Source organism: Columba livia, chromosome Z, assembly GCF_036013475.1.
Source record: "Columba livia isolate bColLiv1 breed racing homer chromosome Z, bColLiv1.pat.W.v2, whole genome shotgun sequence".
In the NCBI taxonomy this organism is placed as follows: domain Eukaryota; kingdom Metazoa; phylum Chordata; class Aves; order Columbiformes; family Columbidae; genus Columba; species Columba livia.
This window is the reverse complement of record NC_088642.1, coordinates 50,401,900-50,414,054: the sequence shown is the minus strand read 5'-3', so window position 1 is coordinate 50,414,054 and position 12,155 is coordinate 50,401,900.

The following is a 12,155-nucleotide window of genomic DNA, read 5'->3' as shown; positions in this document are numbered from 1 at the left end:
CTATAGAAGATTTGTCTTTCCAATTAAAAGTAGAGGTAAATAACAATACTAAAATCTTAAATGGAAACCAAGAAAAATATTACATTGAACAGATTCTAACTGTTTGATACATCTTCAGATAATAGGCAAACTTGAGACAGCTAGGATGAACTGGGTTTGCCAAAACTTACAAATCCCCCAAAGATTAGGCAAGAGGCAATGTGAACACAGGTAAATTTTTCCCTTCTTGTTTTTTTCTTTTGTTTCATCTGTTATGCATCCTTAGGATGAATAAATAATCCTTTTTTGAAGAAGTTATGTTTGAAAGCTCTTTAATCAGTCTCTGTGACAGGCTTCCTCAGGAAGAAATGGCTCTCAGGTTCATAGAGTAAACAGGAGATTAGAGCCCTAATATTCAGTCTGAGGGGTAAAAATCATATGGTTTCTGCTTAATGAGAAGTTAATGTAAGAAGTATAATAAAGTATCTAAAGTTCAAACAGTCTGAAATAGGGGAAAAAGAAGATGAAATAACCACAGTGAGCTGAAAAATACATTGTTCCATAGTGAGCTATATTTACTGATGAAATAAACCAATACTCTGCACAGCACATTAGAATAATCCCTGTCCTTGTATTTATAAAGGAAGTTAGATGTTCTTTATTATCAAATGTTAGTCAGAATAATTACTTTTTGTCTCATTTGTAGATTCAGACATCTCACAGGATTTTTCTTTGGATGACCCACGACTCGCTTCTTGTGGAGAAAATAAAAGAAAAAAACAAAATAGATTAGCATGGCATAACCTAGCCTAGCCTAGCCTAGCCTAGCCTAGCACAGCACAGCACAGCACCACAGAGAATAGGATAGGATAGGATAGGATAGGATAGGATAGGATAGGATAGGATAGAATAGAATAGAATAGAGTAGAGTAGAGTAGAGTAGAGTAGAGTAGAATAGAATAGAATAGAATAGAATAGAATAGAATAGAATAGAATAGAATAGAATAGAATAGAATAGAATAGAATAGAATAGAATAGAATAGAATAGAATAGAATAGAATAGTTGACAGGGACCTATAATCTTCATATAGTCTAAGTGCCTGGTCAGTTCAGGACTGAACAAATTTAAAGCAAATTATTAAGAGCATTGTTCAAATGCCTTTTAAACTCTGACAACCATGGAGCACTACCCAACTCTCTAGGAAGTCAGTTTCAGTGTTTGACCACTCTCTCAACAAATAAATGCTTCCTTTGGCCTGTCTAAATGTCCCTTGGTGCAGCTTTGAATCAGGTGGACAATAGGATGACCATGACAACCAGTGATAGGACAAGAGACAATGAGTACAAACTGGAACACAAGAGGTTCCGCTTAAATTTGAGAAGAAACTTCTTCACACTGAGGGTGACAGAGCACTGGAACAGGCTGCCCAGGGGGATTGTGGAGTCTCCTCTGGAGACATTCAAAACCCAACTGGATGCTTTCCTGTGTAACCTCATGTAGGTGTTCCTGCTCTGGTGGGGGGAGTGGACTACATGGTTTTTCAAGGTCCCTTCCAAACCCTAACATTCTGTGATTCTATGATTCCTATACTTAATATTGCTGGATCCCAAAAAGAGGGGATCAGCACCTCCCTCTCCAATTCCCCTCCTCAGGAAACAGTGAAGAGAAATGAGGTTGCCACTCAGCCTTCCTTTCTTCAAACTAGACAAACCCAGAGTCCTCAGCCAGTCCTCAGAGGAGATGCCTTCCAGTCCCATCACAAGTTTTGTTGCCCTCCTCTGAAGGCATTCAAAGTCCTTCAGATCCTTCTTAAATTGTGGGGCCCAGAACTGCACACAGTACTCAAGGTGAGGCCACATCATTGCTAAATAGAACAGGTTAATCAGCTCTTTTGACTGGGTAGTTATAAGCAAAAAATGATAGCTTGAAGTAGAACCAACATTCTGACAGAGATGGGAAAAGCCTACACCAAGTTTTTTTAGTTTATTTAAAGTTCATCACAAGTATAAGTTGGAATGGGACGTGGCACAGCAATTTCTACAGCCCACTTCAACGCTCTGTCCTTTCCTTCAGGACACAAGTGGAAAAAAAATTAAAGATAAGTGCTCTAAATAATAGAGCAAACTGTTTCATACATTTTTTACACTGTGAGCCACTGTGTTTGGGTTATCTAACTTGTCAGGTGTAGAAAACACAGGAGTTGTAAAAAAATTAAACAGTATGTCAAGCATTGTTGATGTCTGATTTCTATAGAACAAATAATGACAAAAATGTGTATGCATTTTTCTGAACTACCTCGCAAGACACTGAGTATAGTGGTTAGAAATTAAATAGAAGAGAGGTCATTTTAACAATGAACAAGAATGAGGAAGAATTGTGCATTAGAGAATACCACCCTCTCTGTAAGCTCCAGGAAAAGCCATCCATTATCAAAAATCTTTTGAGGATTGTGGTGAGTCGACCTTAACTGACCATCAGTTGCCCATCAAGCTGCTCTCTCCCTCCTTCCTCTCTTGGGTCAAGATAAAAACAAGATCACTCAGCAATTACTGTCACAAGCAAAAAAATACTTGGTTTGGGGAAATTAATTTATTTTCAATTTATCAGAGTAGGATAATGAGAACAAATCTTTAAACACCTTTACCTCAACCCTCCCTTCTTCTTAGGCTCAACTTCACTCCCAATTTTTCTATCTCCTCCCACCAAGTAACAGAAGGCGTTAAGGAATGGAAATTGTGGTCAGCTCATAACACGTTGTCACTGTTGCTCCTTACTCATCCTCTTCCCCTGCTCCAGCTCATGTTTGCCCCACTCATGTGGGACAGTCCCTCAGGAACTTTTCCAGTGGAAGTCCTTCCCATGGGCTGCAGTTCTTCATTAACTGTGCCAGTGTGGTTCCTTTCCACAGGGTGCAGTCTTTCAGGAATGGACTACCTCAGCATGGGTCCCCAGCAGTGCTACAGGTCCTGCCAGCAAACTTGCTCCAGAGCAGGCTCCTCTCCACAGGCACACAGATCCAGCCAGGAGCCTACTTCAGTGTGGGTTTTCCATGGGGTCACAGACCCCTTTGGGCACATCCACCTCCTCTGGAGTGGGTTTCTTCAAGGGCTACAGGTGAACATCTGCTCCACCATAACCTCCATGGGCCACAGATGGACAATCTGCATCACCATGGTCAGCTCCAGTGCCTGGAGTACGTCCTCCTGCTTCACTGACCTTCTGCAGAGTTCTTTCTCTCACATGTTCTCACTTCTCTCTCCCAGCTGCTGTTGCAGAATGGATATTTTTACCCTTTATTAAATATGTTATAACGGATGTGCTACCACTTGCTGATGGCTCAGCTTTGGCCAGCAGTAGGTCCATCTTAGATCTGGCTGAAACCACCACTGTTGGACATGGGGGTAGTTTATGGTGTCTTCTCACAAAAGCCATGCCTGTAGACCCCTTGCTATCAAAACTTTGCTGTATAAACCCAATATAAGGACTACAAACAAGCTGCTATATATAAGCTCAGTTCTGGGAAACAGGGTGAGAGGATAAGACAAGACAGTGTTACTCTTTCTTACAAAATCTCTGTAAGACTTGTGGTTTGGCTAAGGATAATATTTTTTAGATGTATGAAGTCATAAAATTGCAAATTTTTCAATATCAAGGATTTTCCTACACAAGTGAGGACATGTCTATAGTAAGTATTGTGCCCGATGAAAATAAGTTTCATTCCCTTTCTCACTTTTCTTGAGTCCATTCAAAGTGTCTCAGAGAAATGCCAACTGCTACAAACTATAGCTTGAAAAAGCTTATCCATAGTTAGACATCATTCCTATTGTCTTTCTCTCAGGAAACAGTCTTCAAGGTTGATATAAAACAGATTTTGAAGCAATTGCTTTCTTAACAAGTACATCAATTACACTTATTTACCCTTTCTCCCTGGGTTTATAATTAAAACAGTGGTTTTACATTTCCTTATAAAATAAGAAAAGACTGCAATTATATATTGTGGAATTGAGGGCATTTAAGGCTAAAACTACCTTTGGGATTAAGACATCAAGAAAGCCATGTAGCTTCTTCAGAAAGAAAGCAGAAAAATGACAGAAAAGGAAAAACACAGTTTCCAAATAAAAGCTAAAATTAAATGAAAAGCAAAATTATGTCACTGCTACCATTTATGAAATATTGAGAGCTTGAAACCATCAGCAGAACTTCGTGTGAGGCACTTCCAAACATAGTCTCTTCAGGTCAAAAATTCTGCTGCCTTTCAGAACTAGTCTTTCACACCGCTTTTACCTGAAGGCTAGATAGACTATGCCTGTTACCTGAGGTCAACACAGAAGACTGCAAAAGCCAAGCATCACCAGAACAGGTCAAATTTGTAAGAATAAGTTATCAATATTGCAACAATTCCAGACCAAGAATTTAAGGAATTTGTGTTTAATTTCCCCCTGTGCCAATTATTACTCCCTACTCAATAAGTATTTCTATTTAAAATTATATTGTCACAGCTACATGGTTTGTCTCCTCCCCCATTCAAATCAAAAATGCAGCTACAGTTCCAGAATACTCACTGATTTTTGGAAATTTGATTTTAGGCCAGTAAAAAGTCTTCCACTTTAGCAATTAGTCTAAATTAAATTCAAAGTGGACTTTACTATCAATAAAGTTGAATGCACACCAATACTCAGCCAGCCACAGCCTTCTAAATATGATTTATTTTCATACAATATGTATTTGAACAGGGTTTGTCTCCAGACAATCTCTTCTGATGCTTCATTATCCTTACTGTGATTTTTTTTCCCCTTACACCTAGCTGGAAACTCTCCTGTTTCAATTTACAACCATATGCTCTCAACCTCTCATTTTGTATTTCAATAAAAAAGGCAGTCTCCAGCTTCCCAGTAACTTCATCATAGATATAAGAAGACAGCTGTTAGGTGTCTATAAGCCTTCCCTTCTGTGGGATAAACAAATCCAGTTCCCTCAGCTTCTCTTCAGAGGGCACATGATACAACCTTAAACAATATTTGTTGTCGTCCACTGGACTTGTTCCAATTTATCAACATCTTTCTTGTATGTCAGGTAGAGAAAGAGGAACTGCACATGGTATTCCACAGAAAGACTAATGAGTGTTGAGTAAAGAAAAATAATCTTGCCCCTCATGTCCATTAGGTCCTTTTCAGCAGGCCTGCTTCCCAGTCAGTCAGTCCCCAGTCTGTGTCATTACATGAGATCAGTCTATCCCACAAAGGACTTTACATTTGTCTTTGTTGAATTTTAATAGGTCCTTGTCAACCTACTTGTTAGCAAATCAGTTGAATCTCTCACTTTGGTGTCATTTGTAGACTTGAAAAGGGTTTATTCAACCTTTTCCTACTGGACAGTCATAAAGATATCAATAAAGACAGGATCCCCAGACAAAGCCCTCAGAATCTCCAGGTGTAACCAGTGTCCAGCTACAGTACAAGCACTTAACCGTTACATTTTGAGCCTTATAATCGACCAAGATTTTCACTTGTCTAGCAGACCATTCCACTGGGGATGATGTACCTTCTTGAATACAAAAATGCTGTAAGAAATGGTGTGGAAAACCTGAACAGGTAGACCTGAGCAGGTACTGGACAGGTAGAGCCACCTATTAGAATAAAACCTACATTTTAGGCAATCCTTGATTTGTGATGGATCATCTTCAGAAAAATAAACATGCATGGTTGTAAGTTTTTATCTCAAAAATCTAATGAGAGACAATATTTGTAAGGTTCTTTTGTTCAGCATGAAAGACAACCTAAACTTACCATCCACAAGAATCTAATTATCTACTCCTTTTCCCCTTCCATTTTATTCATCTTATTATATGATATTTCTCAGATCTTACACCTGTGAAAGATGCACAGAGTAGTGCAGAGTTTTGTCTCCCCTTCCTACCCTTTCCATCAGTCAGACAAACTTGGCAGATTGGATACTATGCTTCACAAACCTAATTCCACAGAGGGCTCAGAGTCCAAAACAAACTCAGCTTGATCTTCCTCAGCTCTTCAGTAAAAAAAAAAAAAAAAAAAAAAAAAAAAAAAAAAAAAAAAACAAAAAACAGAACAAAAACACTGTTAAAAATCTGTTAAGAGGAAATATATATATATATATATATATCTCTGTTAAGAGGTCAAAAGATACAAAAGAAAAAACAAGAAGTTGTTAGATTCTTGCACAGAGGAGGGACATTAGAAGAGCTATAACAGGTTTCCTAGGGATTGTGTTATTCATCTTATTCCCAAATTATTTCTAAAAGGGATTTGAGAGTGATGTGGTAATTCAGAGTTATCTGTCAGTTATCTGTATGGCAAAGAATAACAAAACAATCTTGCCATCTCTAAAAACTACACCAGAAAATTTTATATGGAATTCAATGTAGGTAAATATGAGGTGATGCACAAGATCTATCCTCAGTTTAGATATGCAGTGATAAATGTAACCCTTTGCCACAGCTGAGTTATTCTAAAAAGTTTATGAGCATGTGAAGTTGATATCCAGCAGCATAAGAATTGTTAGAATTTTTTTTAAAAATAATAAGGAGCAGAACATGCATACAGCTATATTTCAATGTACTACCATGTAATGCTTCTGCCTAATCAATTCTTGAACACCGTGCACAGTTCAAAGACATAATACACAGGTAAGCAGAAGAGTAACTCATTCCCATAACATATTTTGGACATCAGTAATTTTCATATAGCCTGAAAATAGTTGAACAATTTGTAGAATAAAAATGTACCATGGGCTATGAACACAAAGATTCTAACTAGTAAACAACATTTTCAGCCCTGAAGCTACTAGGCTGCAAAGGTTTGCATCCCAACAACAAAATTATCTTCCTCCTCAAAGGGGAATGTCTGCTGGAAAGAATCAATAGCTTGTGGTGTAACTCAAAACCATTCTCAAATGTGTTCTGGGACAGTACTCATTGACACAAAGAAAATCATGCCTCTTAGCATCTGTTCTGTTTAATCATTAGGACAAGTGTTCAGAAATGAACCCTGGCCATGTCCAACTGACTGGTATAAAAAAGTAGGTAGACAGCTGTCACAGGCCTGTGACACAGATGGGATATTCAGCTAAATAAATCGCTAACACAGTCTAGTTATTTATGTTACTTTTAAAAATCAGCAGTCATGCCAAAGAAAAGCATCTGATTGGGGGTCTATTCATACACTTACATCATGTCTCAGAGAAGATTAGAAACCTGAAGTATAACCAACTGTACCCTGCTCTTCATCAAAAGCAGTGTAGACATCAGGTCAAGGGAGGTGATTCTGACCCTCTGCTCTGCCCTGGTGAGATCCCACCTGGAGTTCTGTGTCCAGCTCTGAAGCCCTCAGTACATGAAAGATACAAACCTGTTGGAGAGGGTTCAGAGGAAGCCACAGAGGTAATCAGAGGGCTGGAACACCTCTCCTATGTGGACAGGCTGAGAGAGTTGGTGTTGTTTAGCCTGGAAAAGCGAAGGGCTCCATGGAGACCTTCTTGTGGCATTTCAGTAATTAAAGGATGCTTATAAGGAAGATGGGGACAAACTTCTTAGTATGGATCTGAGGTTATACAAACAAGCCACTGATGCCTTCTTATAAGTTACATCATGCTAAAGGAGAAATCATCTCCACAGAGAGGTACAAATGATGAGGACAGGATGTAATCCTTGAGCCAGTAGCGTACTTCCAATGAGACCTTTCTCTTAGAATTAGGCTTTTCAGCAGGAGGATAAAATGCCTGTGTTAGTCTCCAGATTTTTTAAAAAAATTTACTTTAATTGCATCCTTATCCATGATACAAAATCTTTTAAAGACAGAGGAAGCTACAGAATGAATGGCAAACTAGTTTTACGTACCTCAGCTCTGCACCATGGATCAGTTCTACACTTTTAACCATGTAATAGATAAACAAATATCTCTTTGAGATAATCTGGAAACACTGTGTTTTATCTTATTTCCTTCTTCCTTCCCAGTTCTTCAGGAACACAGACTAAGATTTTGGTTTACTACTGACACCTTTTCTTTCAGATTCTCTCACATAACATTGATAGGCGTATTAGAGTACTGATTAAAGAGCAGAAGGTTTTACAAAGTTATCTTGCTGTATGTGAGAATTCTTACAACTCCTTTATTCATGAGTGCTCAAGATCAGAAATTTAAAAACAAAAGAGCAGCAAGAAGAAGGTATTGTTTTTGTAAAGCAGGAAGACCGAGCAAAGGCAAGAAGACTCTTCCTCATCACTACTGTTTGTGATCAAAACATGATAACCATTTTTCTTGCTTTTCAAGAGACTGAGTTTTAAGACATTGAATATATTGCTTTTGTGAATAATGTATTTGAAAGGTTGTCAGTCTGCACAGCAAAAATGCTTTTTGATTTATAAGCTCAGTGCTAAAATTGAAGAAATTTCAGATTAAGTCTTTTCTGTGCTAATTCTGACTGCTATAGGCATAGTAGGAAACACAGATTATTGGTAAGGAATTATTACCTAGTAAAAAAGCTGCAGGGTTTGTATTACAACGTTACACTTTGACACAAGATTCGGAAATACAAAATATCTACAGGTGAAAATTGCTATTAAAAAAAGAATTAAATGTCCCTGACAACACCTTTTCTGCTCTGCAACTGCAGAAGATATTGAATGAAGAAGACTACATGTATAAATTAGAGACAGGTTGCAAATTATTTTCTCAAGTGATTAAGTTTTTACACATCATTATATTAAAAATGTATTATTGCATAAGAACAAAAAGTAAAAATATACAAAACATATTTCTAAAAAACTTAAGAAATTTTGAAATGTGGTATTTTAAATTAATTGTTTTCGATATTACTTTTAAGATTACTTCAATTATGAGTCTGAAAATTTTGAAAATATCAAAAGAAATGTGAACAATTGGCTTTTTCCAGCTGTTTCATAATATCTTTTGATTCACCTTATCATCATATTCTCACCATTTCATTGTTAATGAACCAACACACTTCTCATTTTAAAACAAACCAAAACCAAATGCACTGACATTTGCTGAGTCTTAAAACCACTTTTAGAGTATCAAGGAATATATTAAAGGAATCTGTGATTCAGATAATTTAACGATATACATTCTTATTTTTAAATTGCAGGGAGTGTTGAAAGCAGAAAAATTTATATTTTCTTCCACGGCACAACCATGGTGTTTCACTATTGTGTTCTTCTTACTGGATTTTGATTTTGTCACCTGCAACTAGATTAAAGCTTTACACATAACCTTCAGATACAGATAATCCAGTAAAACTCTAAGTGCTCCTTGAATGGTGTTAGTTTTTTGCAACTAGAATTTCTAATTGACTTTTTAGTTTTTCAGGATGTGATTAATACGGAAATCGATAATTCCTAAAGACATCTACCGTTAATATTATTTTATCAGAATGAGTAAAAGAATTTTTGGACACAACTTCCATTACAATCAAGTATTTATCCTTAGAAATTGGGTTGAACCACAACAGAAAACTGCAAACACAGACCTTTCTTCAGTTTCCAGCAGTTTCCTTACACTTTTTTCTTTTTTTTGGTGGGCTTTAGAGACAAACCTACATAACTTACACCAGAAGTTTCAAATGTTCCAAGCTAGCTACGGAAGAGAAATGAAGAACTCAAACTCCTAAAGCCCATTAGAAGGCACACTGCCCAAGAGAAGGCCCACTGCTTTCTGACCAGTTATTCAACTCTGTCCAAACATCTTTTTAGTGGTAATATCTAACCTAGCGTTAAGTTGCATGTACCTTTCCTCAGCAGCAAGGCTGTCTTAGGAGAACCCTAAACTGAGACATCTACTTCCAACGCTGTAACATATTTTCCTTTGGTTTCATCTGCTTGTCTCTTCAAGGCTGAATTGCTAAACAGATCACTGATGTGACTGAAGTAACAACCGCTCTTAGGAATAGAAGTCAGAGATTTAGCGGTTTGCTACTACTGCTAAAGATCTGATGCCCTTCTGCTGCCCTCTCTCCTTCAGGCTATGTTCTCATACAAATTCCCTTAACTAGCACTGCTGCTTGTCTGACTAGAAGAAACTAACACACTCACTTATCTGTCAGAGAGCTAACCCAGGTAAGGGAAAAGTAAAAAGGAAAAAGTAATTTTTATGTCAACCAACAAGCTGATTCAGCTGTATCATATACCAGAAGAAGAATACAGATAGGAGATTAGACAATGTCACCACCCATAAGATCTCTAACACAGCTACTGTTAACAGCCATTATCACTTAGATGCATTAATTTGGGTGTAACAATTTGATTTTAGCAAGATGTAGAGTAGAAAACATGAACATTTCTTCCTGCTGCATCCAGATCTTTCACTTGAATCTTGGGACCCACTTACCAAACCCTTATATATCAAAGATTGGATATCAGGGTGATCTCCCCAAGACAGCTGCCGATGCATCCCAAAGCAGTCTTTTGCACACACAGTTCAGCTAGTCCTGAACGTTTCCTAGGAGATAAAATATTATGGATACAAAAAGGAAATATTTTGGGGTGATATATTTTGTTTTATACAATCTGTTGATACTCTCGAAGGGAAAGCTTGCCCACTGGTCATGTATAGCTTTCTTCAGTTAACAAAGACCTTTCAAAGATTATCAATAGACACTATTCCTCTTTGCAAAGACTATTCTTAATTTCTCCAAATGCTTTTTTCTATATTTCTTTGAACTCTTTATTGTAGTTGCCTTAAGCGGTAGGGAATAAAAGTTGTAATTCAGTTGAAACTCATTTCAGTTGGTAAACTGACTTTGCAGTGTTTTTATTGGTTATGAAGCCAGCCTGCCATAAAAGGGCTTTTTAAAGTGAATGAGCAACCAAGGTTTCAATAACAAGAAACAACCTAGATAATCAATAACAGTTCCTAGTCAGTCTGAGGCAGTTTTGCTTTCTTATTGCTGATTTTTTTTGACTGTTGGTGTTAGTTAAAAATGTTAATTTCACTATGCATCAACTTTGATTGAAAAAATATCCAGTTGTTTACAATAATCGAAGGAAACTGACTTATTTGTTTTGTCATAAGTGAGTCATCTAGGATACTAACTAGATAATGTGTCTACATGTGTCAAGACCACATTTTGAGTCTGAATCACTTACTTGAGCAGCTATTGCTCTAAATACATTAAAAATATTTAAAAAAAAAAAAAAAAGGAGAATTAGAGATTAAGCTATGACTTGGGCCAAGGTAGCATCCAGCTCTTTGATGACTCTTAAAAATGGACAGTAAGGATCAGCTGAGACTCAGGAAAATGTTAACAGAATGTCAGCTAAAAGGTTGCAGTTTATCTAATAAAAATCAGTGTATCTAGAAGTTACCCCCAAGGATAAATAGTCATGAATAAAGCAATATACAATAGTGGCACACATACACACACACACACAAAACCAAACCAAACCAAAACAAAACAAAACACAAGACTAGAAAATGTGTCGGTACACTTACATGCAGTGCAATCTGTTTGTGCCTGCATTACTTACATGAATTCTGCCATGAGACGCTTCAGGCTATTGATTTGGTTTCAGGTCTCTGTTGGGAACTCAGTCTTTGAAATAAAATGCCCACAAGAGTAACCAATTCGTGACAAGAATCAGTCATCTTGAATTATTTTAAATTGTTCTTAAATGTGTAAACAAACAGAGCTGACTAAGCAAAAGAAGTACTGATCAATCCTATGGTATTTTACTTGTTTCTCAAGCGCTCACCCTAATTCAGATCTTAAAAGATTACAATATAAACTGCACTGTACTTTTTTATTATCATTGTATGACCTAGAAAACACATTATCTTAAAAATTTTGGCCTTGTCAGAAAAAGCATTTACATTTTAACTGTAAGAACTGTAAGAAGCAGAGACAAAACAGTCTTCAAAGCATCTTTGTGAAATGAATGCCACAAATAAAAAATACATGGCAGAGGAAGAAGAGAAGATGATAAAAGGAGGAACAACTAATTTATAGTCCATCAGAATTTTCTTAGATCTTAATTAAAAGCATGACAAACATTTCAGGTATAATTAAGAAAAAGGCAAATACTTCACTGCTGTGAAGATTACACTTTAAATAATCTACACCTGATATTAATTGCTTAAGGATTGAAATATATGAGGCAACAAATGGTTTTAGAGGGTTACTACCCTAC